Source organism: Scyliorhinus torazame, chromosome 6 (genome assembly GCF_047496885.1).
Source record: "Scyliorhinus torazame isolate Kashiwa2021f chromosome 6, sScyTor2.1, whole genome shotgun sequence".
NCBI lineage: Eukaryota > Metazoa > Chordata > Chondrichthyes > Carcharhiniformes > Scyliorhinidae > Scyliorhinus > Scyliorhinus torazame.
The window spans coordinates 193,279,662-193,296,206 of NC_092712.1; the positions used below are offsets into that span (position 1 = coordinate 193,279,662).

At 42.4% G+C, this 16,545-nt stretch overlaps 1 protein-coding gene across 2 annotated transcripts in view; it reads left to right on the plus strand.

The window, feature by feature from the left end:
- sp4 (sp4 transcription factor) overlaps positions 1-16,545 on the plus strand; it is an 86,824-nt gene that overhangs the window by 2,644 nt on the left and 67,635 nt on the right. The window lies entirely within an intron of this gene.

The following is a 16,545-nucleotide window of genomic DNA, read 5'->3' on the forward strand; positions in this document are numbered from 1 at the left end:
TAAATGTGTAGAACTTTACTTTTAATGTAGTTGTACTTCAGTTTATTTGTAGCGCGTTGGAAGAGCTAATTTTCAATGTCTTGGGGTGAGGGAAAACAAGGTTATATATAATCTGGGAGATTGTGTTTCAGGTGTTAAGTGACATCCCTGGGGGCCAGATATTTCTTATAATAAAGACTGCATTATATGTGCAATTATTTTAATTTTGCAGAAAACCTTTTTCTTAGTAGTTGTTTTGCACAAAATGTGTTGGGAAATAGAAAGTGGGTCAGTCTTCAGGAAAGTAAGTTTTAAGTCGTCTGTATTTCTATGTAGTTAATGTAGATAAACGCTTCCTCTGCCTCAAATGGCGAACTTGATCTTTTCCAAATGCAGGAACTCTGCCAAATCGCTCGCCCATACCCCCTGCCTTCGGCGGCTCAGTGTCCTGCCAGCACAGCAAAACCTCTCTCCTGGCTATCATGGAGGCAAAGACCAACATGTCCGCCTCTCTACCCACCTGCGCTCCTGCATCCTCCGACACTCCAAATATTGCCACTCCCGGACCCAGGGCTACCTCTATCCCCAAAATCTTTGACATTATGTCCAAAAACCTCTTCCAAAACCCCAACCTCGAACAACCATAAACATACGCAAATGATTCCACATTAGCTGGTTAAAGATATCATTCAAATATGTAGCAAAACATTTTGTTGGGACTGGAGAAAAGCTGTGCATTAATTTCTGTTGCATTCAATCTACAAAATGATGCTTTACAATACCAATTACATCAATGTATGTTAATAAAGGGAAAGTGTATTTCTCAGCACTTGCTCCTTTAAGTTAAAGTTGAATGTTTCTACATCAGTAGTGGTATTTGTGTAACTGTTTGATAATTGTACTTTTACTTTTAATAATCGCTTCAGTTGCTTCTTGGCTAATGGGTTACAAGAATTAGAACATAGAACAATACAGCGCAGTACAGGCCCTTCAGCCCACAATGTTGCACCGAAACAAAAGCCATCTAACCTACACTATGCCATTATCATCCATATGTTTATCCAATAAACTTTTAAATGCCCTCAATGTTGGCGAGTTCACTGCTGTAGCAGGTAGGGCATTCCACGGCCTCACTACTCTTTGCGTAAAGAACCTACCTCTGACCTCTGTCCTATATCTATTACCCCTCAGTTTAAAGTTATGTCCCCTCGTGCCAGCCATTTCCATCCGCGGGAGAAGGCTCTCGCTGTCCACCCTATCCAACCCCCTGATCATTTTGTATGCCTCTATTAAGTCTCCTCTTAACCTCCTTCTCTCCAACGAAAACAACCTCAAGTCCATCAGCCTTTCCTCATACAATTTTCCCTCCATACCAGGCAACATCCTGGTAAATCTCCTCTGCACCCGCTCCAAAGCCTCCACGTCCTTCCTATAATGCGGTGACCAGAACTGTACGCAATACTCCAAATGCGGCCGTACCAGAGTTCTGTACAGCTGCAACATGACCTCCTGACTCCGGAACTCAATCCCTCTACCAATAAAGGCCAACACTCCATAGGCCTTCTACACAACCCTATCAACCTGGGTGACAACTTTCAGGGATCTATGTACATGGACACCTAGATCCCTCTGCTCATCCACACTTTCAAGAACTTTTCCATTAGCCAAATATTCCGCATTCCTGTTATTCCTTCCAAAGTGAATCACCTCACACTTCTCTACATTAAACTCCATTTGCCATCTCTCAGCCCAGCTCTGCAGCTTATCTATATCCTACATCCTTCCACACTGTCGACAACACCACCGACTTTAGTATCGTCTGCAAATTTACTCACCCACCCTTCTGCGCCTTCCTCTAGGTCATTGATAAAAATGACAAACAGCAACGGCCCCAGAACAGATCCTTGTGGTACTGCACTTGTAACTGAACTCCATTCTGAACATTTCCCATCAACCACCACCCTCTGTCTTCTTTCAGCTAGCCAATTTCTGATCCACATCTCTAAATCACCCACAATCCCCAGCCTCCGTATTTTCTGCAATAGCCTACCGTGGGGAATTGTTCTGCATGCTGAACAAAATAAAATAGTATGGTCAAGCTACAAAATTTAAAAGTGGATTCAGATCACTTAACCATCCTGATAGTTCCTTGTGCCATAGTTACCTTTGGTCTTTTAGTGAGAGATGCATTTACCAGTGGCAATGGTAAAGACTTCTGAGGATCAAAATCTCCAACCATTAATAATTTGCAGATTAAAATTTTCTAGGGACCTAATAAGAGGACATTTTAAAAGTATTCTCTTTTTACCCTATTTTCTTTTTCAAGACCGTCACATCTTCTACACTATCAAAACTCTTTCTGCCTCGAGCTGGGAAATAACCAGGATAAATCTTTTTGTTATCTGCCATGCTTGTGGAATGAATGGTGCCAGTTAATCAGACTTGCTGGTTAATCTTTATTGTCAAAGTAGGCTTACATTAACACTACAATGAAGTTACTGTGAAAATTACATTGCTCTGGACACAAAAGGTGGGGTGTCCAAGCACAATAACCAAAACTGACCCAATAATTTATTAATTTCATTGTCAAACCCAAAAATAACTTTGCACATTTACAACCTTATTGTTCCTTTTTTTTTTTGAAGAAAGTATTGTTTCAACACAGTGATTGGCTTTTTAAAAAGAAATAGACCTGTCAGAATTTCCAGTTACTGAGAATTCCAGTTGGTAGAGTGCCGGACAACAAGTTTACTGTACTTCCTAATACTTTATTCAAAAGACCGTTTCAAACAAGTTTTGCTTGCTTACTGAGATTTCTGTAACTCCAAATGCAAAGGAAATTGAAATCTCACTATCTTTTAGACTGTAGTGCGACGAGATACCTTATTTCGGCAAACTCTTTATTGTTGGTCAGTTACTGAATAGATTACACATACAGTAGGTAAATGTTCTAAATCCATGTTCTTTAATGACAAGATTAACTGTTCAGTTCACAGGTAACAGTCCCATAAGCAGTATACTAATCGAGGGGTAGAGATTATGTATTAAGCTCCTGTTTATGCTCTGAGTGCATCGTAAGAAAATGTTGTTTCAGTAAAGCCCATTAGTCCTGAAGACGAAGGCAGATTGGCTCAAATTTAATGTGAGAAGCTCCTGCTCACTCATAGGATTGTGCCATTTTTATTTACAGGAAAAATTGCTCTACCTTGTGCCAAACTTTTAAAAACCTATTTCAAATAACTTCTTGCAATGTAAAGACAATTATTATGCTCCCTTGCAATGTAAAGACAATTATTATACTTCCTAACCTTAAATTAGGAGGTAAATATAAATTGTGGTATTTCCTTGTTCAGTCTAGATTCCTAATAGTCCACTGAAATTGACTTTTGGGGGCTGAGGTGAAGTGAATGCATTTGTTTCAATGAACCTTGGAACCAACAAGCAGGTCCATTTGAGAATACTGCATGATCAGTTTGTTTTTTTATAAAATAGTTGCATTTGTACAGGTATTTCCATCTTTCAAGATTTTTGTAGTATCCTCACTTTCATTTAAATCTAATTGTGTTCTCTAAATGTAATAATTTCCCCTAGCACTCTGGTGAGTAAAGGCATTGCCCACTGAGGCACCAGACCATGCAGGCTGGAAAGGCCCCAGATTAATTCCTGTGTTAACCCATGTTGATACATCCAACGGGTGCTAAATATAGTGTGCAAATTACAGATGTCACTTACACATTCTGTAAGAGGCCAGCACATAGAGCATTGGTGCAGTGGATCCTTGACCTGAAGTTACAATAGAATTTTGATTTTAGAAATTCTTTGTGATTTGGGTGAATGTACTATCTTTTATACTGCGCCTAGAACACCCTGGGTTTGACCCAAGATAAGTTGATTTTCAGCAAGGAAGTAGTTTGGACGTGACGCCTGCTTTGGTGATGCTTAGATAAAAAAGGATAAAATCATCCACTGTTGCTGTCCACTGATTGCTGCTGGAAAGTACAAAGTAAGTGTGTAGGATTTAGCTGAATTATTACATTTTGTATAGCTGAATAGTCTACCAAGACTCCCATGTGTAGAAGGATGGTATTTAAGTAGCGTCCGATTACTGTACACCAAGAACTTTAGCCCAGCTAGCCTCTGCCTTTGGATGTTGTGCAAAGAAACTGAGAGCATATCGGTTTGCTTTGCAGGTCAGAGATCACAAATAAATCTTTTCTGTTTTTTCCCGACCATTAAAATGAATCAATTTATTTTTATTAAGGTATAAAAGTTGTTGTCTTCAAGAGCAATGGTTATTATGAGTGACATCCAAGTGTTAAGAAACAAAATAAGGATGTACTGTACACACTTTCAAATCCTTAACTGTCCAGCTCTTGATTCACCTTGACATTTCCGTGGTCCACCTTTTGATGCCCATGCCCTCAATAAAACCATATCTCTCACAATGGCCCCTCTCACCAGCCTCTTAAGCCCATGGATGCAAACTTGAATTCTTCTTGTTGACAACATTCATTGTCTGATCTGGCTTGAATTCTTGTGGACAGCATTCATTGTCTGATCTGGCTTGACTAATTACAGCACAGTTTGGGTCCTTCTCTCCTCGACTCACTATTCCACAATTGCCTTGGAATGCAAAGATAGCTCGCTGCTTTTTTCCACTCTTGCTTTCCACCTCTTCACGTTAAACTGCTGATCAGCTAGCTTCCCTGCCTGGTCCCCAAGTTCCTTCTCCTCTGGTACTGGTTTCTCATCTCCCCTGCAAAACTGATGTTGTTATCCACTTTAAAAAAAAGTATTTGATCTCTCTGTCCTTGCCAGCTATTTCCCCATCAGCAAACTCCCTTGCCTCTGCCGGGTCCTTGACTATATTACCTTCCAAATATGTGCCTAGATTTCACACTACTACAGGTTTGAATTCCTCCAGTTAGGTTTCCACTTCTGCTACAGCACTGAAACTGATCTTATCAAGGTCACAAATGACATTCTCTGGGACTTTGTACATGGTAAACCATCTCTTCTCAACCTTGTCAACCCGTCTGCAACCTTTGACATATTTGTCCATACTATCCTTCAATGCCTCACCTTTTATCTTCTTGCTGAGTGGGGCTGTCTTTAACAGAGAATAGTACAGTACAGAAGGAAGCCATTATCTATCTAGTCGTAGCTAGAGTGGCTTCTCTTCCTGATCCCGCATTGTTATCTCTGAAGTCATCCAAGGATCAATTCATTTTCCATCATATTTCTCATCTGCATGCTGCATTTGGTGGCATCATCAGAAAGCACACCATGTTCCGTACTAATTACACCTAGCTGTAACTTGGCACACCTCTGCCAACCACTTCAATGACTCTGATTTGTTTGTCCAACATCCAGTCTTCAGTTGAAATTTCCTCTAATCAAAATTGGAGAAAATCAAAACCATTGACTTTTATTTATTCTTTCATCTAATGTGGGCACCGCTGGCTGGGCCAGCATTTATTTCCCATCCCTAACTGCCCTTCAATTGAATGTCTTGCTAGGTCAAGACAAAGATGAATGATGTTACAGGGATGAAATAAGGTTGTTAAGAATCAACCACATTGCTGTGGATCTGGAGTCACGTGTAGGCTGACCAGGTAAGGATGGTCGATTTCCTTCCCTAAAGGGCATTAATGAACCAGATGGATTTTTACCCCAATTGACAATTTCATGGTCATCATTAGACTTTTAATTCCAGATTTTTATTGAATTCAAATTTCACCTTCTGCCATGGTGAGATTGGAATCCAGGTCCCCAGAGCCTTGCGCTGGGTCTCTGGGTTACTGGTCCAGTGACAAACTACACCACTGCCTCTCGTTGGTATTCCCTGGTCATAGAATCCCGACAGTGCAGAAGGAGGCCTTTTGGCCCATTGAGTCTACACCAGCCCTTGTAAAGATCAGCCTACTTAAGCATGTCTCCACCATAACCCAATAACCCCACCTAATCTTTTTGGGCACTAAGGGGCAATTTAGCATGGCCGGTCCACCTAACCTACGCGACTTTGAACTGTGGGAGGAAACCGGAGCACCTGGAGGAAACCCATGCAGACATGGGGAGAACAAGCAAACTCAACACAGTCACCCAAGGCTGGAATTGAACCCGGGTTCCTGGAGCTGTGAGGCAGCAGTGCTGACCACTGTGCCGTCAACTCTGTCCCTTGCCCTGGTTGCTCTCTGAGACTGAACCAGTTTATTCACAATGCTGAGTTCTGTTTGACCTTAAATTAACTTCCAACCACAATTTACTCCCATCACATCAACAGCCTTCTTTCATCTCTGTAACATCGCCCACCTTTGCTTTTGTCTGAGCTCATTGTTGCTTAAACTCTCACCTGTAACTTTGCTTCCTCTACACATCTGTACACTTAACAGTGCATGGGATTGGCTGCATTCTATTGAGATGGATGGAAAACTGGTTGGCCAACAGGAAACAAAAGAGTAGGAGCAATAAGCAGGTCTTTTTCCAAGTGGTAGGCAGTGATGAATAGGGTATCATCGGAATTGGTGCTAGGACCCCAGCCATTCACAATATAAATATTTTTGTTGAGACAACTGAATGTAATATAATCCAAATTTGCAGATGACACAAAGCTGGGTGCAAAGGGGAGCTCTGAGGAGGATGCAGAGATGCTTCAGTGTGATTTGTACAAGCTGAGTGCATGCCAGATGCAGTCTAATGTGGATAAATGTGAGGTTATCCACTTTGGCAGCAAAAACAGGAAGGTAGATTATTATTTGAATGGCTATAGATTGAGAGAGGGGAATGTGCAACAATACCTGGATGTCCTCGTACACCAGTCGCTGAAGGTAAGCATGCAGGTGCAGTAAAGGAGGCAATGGTATGCCGGCCTTTATAGTGAGAGCATTCGAGCACAGGAGCAGGGATGTGTTGCTGCAATTATACAGAGCCTTGGTGAAACCACACCTGGAATATTGTGTGCAGCTTTGGTCTCCTTATCTGAGGAAAGATGGTTCTTGCGACAGAGGGAGTACAGGGAAGGTTTACCAGACTGATTACTGGGATGGTTGGACTGACGTACAAGAAGAAAATTGAGTCGGTTAAAATTATATTTGTTGCAATTCGAAAGAATGTGTGGGGAATCTCCTAGAAACCTATAAAATTCTAGGATTAGACAGGTTAGCTGCAAGAAAAGATGTTCCCGTTGAGGGCAAGTCCAGAACCAGGGGTCACATTCTGAGGATACGGGGTAGACTATTTAGGACTGAGATGAGGAGAAATTGCTTCACCCAGAGTGGTAAGCCTGTGGAATTCGCCACCACTGAAGAAGGAGTTAGATAAAGCTCTTGGGGCTAAAGGAATCAAAGGATATGGTGGAAGGTGGAAACAGGCTATCGGGTTGGATGATAATGAATGTCAGAGTAGGCTCAAAGGGCTGAATTTCGAGCTCCTATTTCTTTGTTTCTAGTTGCACTTTATTATTCCAATGCTGTCCGGCCAGCCGGTCATCTTTCATCCTCCTTAAACCTGAACTGATCCAAACCTCTGCTACACACCTAGATCAAGTCCCTTTCACCCATCACCGCTGTGCTCACTCATTTACATTGGCTCCTGATCATTCTCAGCCCCCTTTTTAATGGCATCAGCCTTCCATGGCATTTTCCCTTCCTATTCTTGTAACCTCCTCCAGCCCTAAAACAGTCCACATCTTTGCTTTCCTGCATTTCTGATCTCTTACCCAGCGCTGGTTTTAATCACATGAACACTGGCGGCTGTGACTACAGCTTTCTAGATGCTGAGCTCTGGTGTTCCTTCTCTCAACCTCTAAACTTTTCTCTTTCTTTAAACTCTACATAAAACCTGCTTCACTGATCTATCCTAATATCTCCTTATGTGGCTTGGTCTTAAATTGAATCTGCTTTTGCTCCAATAAAGCAACTTAGAATATTGTACTTTGATAAAGGTGCTATAGAGGTGCCAAGTTATAGTTCTGATCATCTACTATATAGCACAAATTGGGTATTAAAATGTTCCTAAAGAACATATTCTATTTTACTATTGTGAATATGTCAGTAAAAAAAATCAGTTTGAAATATGATTAAAATGTTAGCTTATTCTAAATGGTTAATCAATGAAGATAATTCCTGTTGCTGGAACAAGTTAATTTGAAGAGGAGCAGTGCACCCTATTTGGCAAGTGATTGTAGCTGGGTTTGTCCGCAAAATCAGACATAGTAAGTCATTATTTTCTCTTAATGGGTAAGGAAATATTTTATGTTCCCAAGTTGGATAGATGGCTCTGGTACTCCGATGGGTAAAAGAACCTGCCAGGTTTTTCAATTGAGTTATTCTAATTTCTAAGATTAAATTATCAAGGGGAGTTCATTATGAAAATGAAATGCAAGAATTGCAACAATAATTATTTTCATTTGACTTCGAAACCCTTAATGGGGCAAGTAGTCCAAGGTGGATAGAACCTGCCAACCTGAAGACTATTATCCAAAGACCTGTCTCGAACAGGGTAGTCAAACCATTAAAATATTGTTTCTGTTTAATATTTTGCTTTTGATTGTTCCTTTGAAATGTAATTTAAATATTTTGGATATTTTAGATGGAAACTCTGATATGTCTTTATTAATCCATAATTTCTGCTACCACTTCAAACTGGGTCAGGGCAGATCTACCAATCAAAACCTGGGCAAACAGGAGGTAATATAAGCCAATGGCTGCGTTGGAATTGGAGGCACTTGCCGAGTGAAGCTATAAATCAGAGCTAGCTACATGCCAAGGCAAATGGTTATAGTGGTTCCATACCAATAGATAAAAGCAAAGCTCTATAGTCCAACCACGTCCAATGAAAACTCTGTTACTTGATTCTTCAGCGTCCGAAGGAGGAAGTTCCAAGAATAACCCTATTCTCAACCATGGTGCAGTCCAACATATGAATATCAAAGACAAAACTACATCCTGCCATTTGTGAAAAATAATGCAGTCTTGGGTTAAACCTCCGCAAGTCCACTGACATTGTCAAGTTTTATCAGTCTGTCACTCCTCCACCCCTTCACTGTCTGAGTTTCATATTGCTTCACTAACCTCCAGCCACAATTGCAAAGCCTGAAGATAGTTGCCATTTGGCCCCTACCACAAACCCCACTGATTCCATCGCGCTTTATTGTTATTGTCCCAGACCTATCCAAACAGTTAGCAATCTTGGGTGTCCTGTTTATCCTGGAGCTCAGCATCCAACTTTTTATATGCTTCTTCAAAAAGACTACCTATTCCCTCATCTGCAATATCGTCCACTTTCTTGATTTGACACCTTTGCTGGTCAAGTCTTTGTTCATGCCTTCATCGTTTCACTGCTCCCCTGGGTGGCTACCCCTGAATTTATTGCATAGCAACCAGCCACTCAGTTCGACTGGTCTATACCAGTGTTTATGTTCCACAGTAGCACCCTCCCACCCTACTTCCTGTCTTTCTTTCTCTGTGTTGGTTTCTGGTCCCCTAACACCTTCAACCTCAAGACCCTTGACACCCTCATCACTCCCCATCTCTAAACTTTTCCAGTACTACAACACCTGAAGAGCTTATCATTTCTCTGTTTATGGCCTCTTACACATTTCGCCTGTTTTATCCCACTATTGGTGGCCGTAGAATTCCTTTCCTAAACCTGCTCCAACCTGCCCTCTGCTCCTTCATCTCGCCTCCTCTGCTTTTCTATCTCATTCTTATTGAACCCGGATCTGACCAAGCTTTTGGACACCCCAATGTTTTTTTTTCCTTTGATTCACCATCCATTTTTGTTTGATTACTCCTCTGTAAAGTTTTTCTACATTACAAATGCTGCATTTTTTTAATTATAAATTTGGAGTATCCAATTCTTTTTTTCCCAATTTAGTGTGGCCAATCCACCTACCCTGCACATCATTTTGAGTTCCGGGATGAGACCCACGCAGGCACTGGGAGAATGTGCAAACTCCACACAGGCAGTGACCCGGGGCGGGATCGATTAAAAATGCAATATAAATGCATTCTTTTGTCTTACGACATCTTCAATCCATCGTGCCAAGCAGTTCACTCTGTTCAGCCTCTCCTCAATGCTCTACCATTTTCCAGCATTGTAAAATATCGTTCAGTCCGTTCAGTCACAGAATCATACAGCCTGGCTGGCTCTTTTTGTAGTGCTATCCAATCAACCCCATCCCCGGTCTTCACTTCTAACACTAATCTTCTGCTTTTGGCATTTATCCAGCTCTCTTTTGAATGTTGCTGTTGAATCTGTTTTTACTAATCTTTCATTTCTGGTCACAACAACTCGCTGTGTGTATACTAAAAAAATTCCTCATGTCATGTCTAATTCTTTTGCCAGCTGTCTTCTGAGAACTGATCCTTTTGCCGCTGAAAACTACAGTTTCTCTTACCCTATCAAAATTATTGATCATTTTGAATATCTAAATCAAATATCCTGTTAATGTTCTCTGCTTTTAAGGAGAGCAACCTAGCTTCTCCGCACAAATTGGATCCCTCATACCCGATTGATATATCTCTTTTGCACCCTCTTCAAGGTCTTAACATTGTGACACCTTTCTAAAGTGTTGACACCCAGAATTAAGCACACTACTCTAGCTGAGGTCTTAACCAGTGTTTTGTAAAGGTTCAGCATAATATCCTTGCTTTTGTACTTTATTCCTCAAATTAGATTATTAACGGATGAAAGGCCATCGCACTTAAACATTTATGCTGTTTTTCTTCACAGCTGCTGCCTGATCTACTGAGTATTTCCAGCATTTTCAGGTTTTAGTGCCGATTTCTAGCATCTGCAGTATTTTGTCTTTGTTTTTATATTTGATCCAACGCTGTTTTCTTTCTCACTGAGCCTTGAAGCACATTAATCAAGAAAGTTGTATATATTACTCCCTTTTCCTGAATACCTGTATACAGAAATATAGTTCCCAATACTTGCCTTCTTTGAGCTGGGTGTCCATTATTGCTACTATAGTAGTGAGAACTTGTGCACACCAATCTTATTTACACCATCTCGTATGTTTACATACATGCACTTCAGAACCATCTTGGACTGCTTCCCATTTGATCCCCTGTGTGATCTCATATTTCTGAATTTACTCAGTGTTTTTTGCCTTGTCCAATCCTATCTGCACTTTGTTTCTCCTCTCTAATATTTCATCCTCGTACCAAATTTGTTTAAACCCTCCACCATTTGACAATTAGAAGTGATTGTGTACACTGGACTTGAGGAGAGCTTGGGCCCTGTTGCCATCCTGACTAGTGAGGAAGACCAAAACAGAATTTGTCACTCCCTTAGCTGAGCTAAGGTGCACCTCTGATGCTGCCATGTATCCAACATTTGAAAGACATCCTAAGTATGTTGCAGCACAAAAAATATGACTCAAACAGACAACTACAACCTGATCAATCTTCCAGCACTTTTTTGTTGATTGTGTGAAAGGAGTCATTAGTAATCTATTAAGCAGCGCCTACTCACAATAACCTGCTCATTGATGTTCAGTGTGGGTTTCGCCAGGATTGAACAAAGAACAATACATCACAGGAACAGGCCCTTTACCCCTCCAAGCCTGCACCGGTCATGATACCACCCTTTGGCAAAACCCTCAGCCCTTCCTTGTGCCGTATCCCTCTATACCCATCCTATCCACGTGTTTGTCAAGATGCCTTTTGAACGCCATTAATGTATTTTCTTCCACCACCTCCCCTGGCAATGCGTTCCAGGCACTCCCCACCCACTGCATAAAAAAGCTGCCTCGCACATCTCCTCTAAACTTTGCCTCATGGACCTTAAACCTATGCTGCCTGGTGACTGACCCCATCACCCTGGGAAAGAGTGCCTGCTCATTATGAGGGATTATGCCCCTCATAATCTTGTAGACCCCTTATCAAGTCACCCCTCAACCTCTCTTTTTAATGAAAACAGTCCAAATCTATTCAGCCTCCACATAGCTAACATCCTCAAGACCAGGCAACATCCTGGTAAACCTCCTCAACACCCTCTCCAAAACCTTCACATCCTTCTGGCAGTGTGGCGACCAGAATTGTGTGCGATATTCCAAGTGCGGCCTTACCAAGGTTCTATACAACTGTAGCATGACTTGCCAGATTTTATACTTTATGCCCGTCCAATGAAGGCAAGCATTCCGTATGCTTTCTTGACTACCTTGTCCATTTGTGTTGCCACCTTCAAGATCTGTGGACCTGCATGCCCAGATCTCTCTGACTTTCTGTATTCCTAAGAGTTTTGCCATTTGTGTATATTTCCCCTCTTATGTTAGACCTACCAAAATGCATTACCTCACATTTGTCCGGATTAAACTCTATTTGCCATTTCTCTGCCCAAATGTCCAACCTATCTATGTCCTGCTGTATCTTCTGATAATCCTCAACACTATCTGCCACTCGCCAATCTTGGTGTCATCCGCAAACTTACTAATCAAACCGGCTACATTTTCCTCCAAATCGTTTATGTACACTGCAAACAACAGAGGCCCAAGCACAGATCCCTGTGGAACACAACTAGTCACAATCTTCCATTCAGAAAAACACCCTTCTACTGCTACCCTTTGCTTTCTGTGATCGAGCCAGTTCTGTATTCATCTTACCACCTCACCTCTGATCCCGTGTGACATCACCTTTTGTACCAGTCTGCCATGATGCACCTTGTCAAAGGCTTTACTGAAGTCCATGTAAACAACATCCACTACCCTCCCCTCATCAATCATCTTTGTCACCTCCTCAAAAAACTGGATCAAGTTAGTGAGGCACGACCTCCCCTTCACAAAACCATGATGTCGATCGCTTATAGAACATAGTGCAGAAGGAGGCCATTCGTCCAATCGAGTCTGCACCAACCCACTTAAGCCCTCACTTCCACCCTATCCCCGTAAGCCAATAACCCCATCTAACCTTTTGGACACTACGGGCAATTTAGCATGGCCAATCCACCTAACCCACGCAGACACTGGGAGAACGTGCAGATTCCGCACAGACAGTGACCCAGCAGGGAATCGAACCTGGGACAAGTGCTATCCACTTGTGCTACCGTGCTGCCCGTTTGTTATGAGTCAGTTTGTTTCCAAATGGGTATAAATCCTGTCCCTGAGAATTCTCTCCGACAATTTATCTACTATCAACGTGTGGCTCACCAGCCTATAGTTTCCAGGATTATCCCTGCTAACTTTCTTAAACAGCGGTACCACATTAGCTATTCTCCAGTCCTCTGGGATCAATGAGGATACAAAGCGGTCAGTCAAGGCCCCAGCAATTTCCTCCCTTCCGTCAGTATTCTGGGGTAAATCCCATCCAGCCCAGGAGACTTATCCACCTTAATATTTGTTAGAAGACCCAATACCACCTCCTCTTCGATGTTAACATGATCCAGACTCTGGATTATATCATCCGGATCTATGCATCGTGCTAACATGTTAGCATGATGCATAGATCCTGACTGTATAATTTTGTTTTTTTATTTGTTCATGGGATGTGGGTGCTGCTGACTTGTCCAGCATTTATTGCCCATCCTGAATTGCCCTTGACAAGGTGCTGATGAGCCATCTTGGGTGGTAGCCTTGGAGGCTATGGCTTAGTTTGTAGCACTCCTGCCTCTGAGACACCAGGTTTAACTCCCACTGCAGGACACAAGTCCAAAAATCAACGCTGGCACTCCAGTGGAGTAGTGAGGGAGTATTCCGCTGTCTGAGGTCATGGAGAATAACAGGGTAGAAAGAGGCCATTCAGCCATCGAGTCCATGCCAACTCTGCTTTGAACAATCCAAACATTAAACTGAGGCCCTGCCTAAACTCTCTTTATCCTTTGACCAAGTTGTTCTTCTGTGGTATTTAGAAGTGTTCTGAAGATAGATGATGAACGTGACGTGTGTGAATTGCATTTCAGTGACAGAGTTGCTCATCATCAGCCCCCCCCCCCCCCCCCCCCTCTAGTCCACACCTGATCTATCTTGGTCCACTGGAAAGACAAGTCCAGATAGCTGGAGATTATCTGGAATAGAGTGGGTTACTGGGACATCTGTGTCTTATCAAACTCTGCATGTTTTATAACATGGTGCTGAACTTGCTTCTAGACTGTTGGACCTTAAATTAATCTCACCTGCCCGGTCCATTGGAATCAGCCTTCATGTGCCAGGGTAGACAAACCCCTAAGTCACAGAGTGGAAACCCCAACAGCTATCCTCACCTGTCTTGGCTCGCCCTTTGAAGCAGTTCATTGGGGTGTGACCATTGACATGTGCTGACAACTACTTGGGGCCACGGGTGAGACTGGGTGAAGATGACCAACGTAGGATGACCCATAGAATCCCACATTGCACACCAGTTAGCTCTTCCCTCTGGCACATAAAAGATCCCAGGGCACTAATTCAAAGAAGAGCAAGGGGAGCTATCCTTTGTATTGTAGCCAATATTGGACATATTTGTTAACTGCTCTCTTATTCAATGTTTGTTGCAGCTCCTTTGGCTATTTTTAATGATTTCACGTGACGTAGATGATGCCAGCTAGACCAGCATTTTGACAGAGTCATCCTGACTCGAAACATTAGCTCCCTTTTCTCTCCAAAGGTGCTGTCAAACCTGCTGAGATTGTCCAGTATTTTCTCTTTTTGTTAGGCCAGTATTTTTATTGCCCATCCTTAATTGCCCTTGAGAAGGTGGTGGGGAACACTGCAGTCCATGTGATGTAGGTACATCCACTGCTGTTAGGGAGGGAGTTCCAGGATTTGACCCAGTGACAGTGAAGAAACCGGGTTATATTTCCAAGTCGGGATATTGTTTGACTTGGATGGGAACTTGCAGGTAGGTGGCTGAGTTACCATGCATCTGCTGCCCTTGTCCTTCTCGGGGATAGAGGTTGTGGGTTTGGATAGTGTTGTTGAAGGAGCCATGGTGAGTTGCTGCAGTGCATCTTGTAGATCGTTTACACACCTGCCTCTCGTTTGTCAGTGGTAGAGGAAGTGGATCTTGAAGATAGTCTCTGGATGTCAATCATGGGGGCTGCTTTGTCCTGGATGTTGATCCCGTGACAGTGATGGAACAGTTATATATCTCCAAGTGAGGATTGTGTGGGGCTTGGAGGGGAGTGTTGCTTGGAGGGGAGTGTTGCAGGTACTGGGGTTCCCATGTGTCTGCTGCCCATATCCTTCCAGGCCAGTGTTCTTCAAACTTTTTTCTGGGGACCCAGTTTTACCAACCGGCTGACCTTCGTGACCCATGCCAGCCGACCTGCGCGGCCCACCATTTTCTCTTCCGTTGTTTGCTGCTGCCAAAAATAGAGGAAATGGTTTTGGGTCCCTTTGGCCCTCGTACACGCGAGGATGTGGAAGGTGCCATGTAAATATATTTCTTTTTAATCCACAAATACGATTCATTATATATTGGAATGAATAGGAATTGGGCACCATGCATAAGCAAGAAGTAGCCTCGGTATTAATATAGCTTCAAAATAATCAAGGAAACCTTTTTTGGTAGTAGTTAACATAATGATGAGTATAACACTTTGATGAGTATTTAAACTTATTGATGAGCATTGCAATATTAGTGAGAATGGAATCTCCTTCTGGGTACCTTTGTTGTGCTTCAGATATGAGGTGCTTATGTTGAAACATTTGGTGGCTAATTTTCATTTAACTAGTATTGATTTAATTGATTGTCAAGGATAAATAAGATAATCACTTGTATGGAAATCTACCAAACACAAATTATTTAAAACTGCCTGATTAGTTCCATCAACTTTTTTTTGAGGAAGTAACATTTTAAGTGGATTGTGAAAAACGTTGTCATTTTGTAACTAGATTCCCCAAAGCCTTTGGCAAAGTTCCACATGAACTTGGGGCACACGGTAGCATAGTGGTTAGCACTTTGGCTTCACAGCACCAGCATCTCTGGTTCGATTCTCACTTGGGTCACTGTCTGTGCAGAGTCTGCACATCCTCCCCGTGTGTGCGTGGGTTTCCTCCGGGTGCTCCGGTTTCCTCCCACAGTCCAAAGATATGCAGGCTAGGTGGATTGGCCGTGCTAAATTGCCCTTGGGTTAGATGGGGTTGCTGGGTTATGGGGATAGGGTGGAGGTGTGGGCTCTGGGAATGTGCTCTTTCCAAGAGCAGGTGCAGACTCAATGGGCCGAATGGCCTCCTTCTGCACTGTAAATTCTATGATGAACATCTACCCAAGTTCAAGATTCAAAGATAAAATCTTGGATTAGATAAAAAATTGTTCAAAGGATTGGAAGCAGTAGGTAATTGAGTTGGGAGAGATTCCGCTGAGTGCGGTACGCAAATAATTACTATTGAAATTCCAGCTGTTTCTGGTTATGTTTATGACTTGAATTCAGAAGCTCAATGCAAGGAGACGCAGTGGCAAATGTTGTTGATTCAGCAAACACTCATTGTACAGGGGACAGAGAGAAAATTGAATGGTAGCATAATATAAAACTGATGGACAATTGTATTGCTTAACAGGGACACAAGTGCAGGGTTGACTGCAATGGCACAGGTTGTAATGTTAATGACAGAACTGGAGACATTTTAAAGTGATTTGGCAGGGTTAG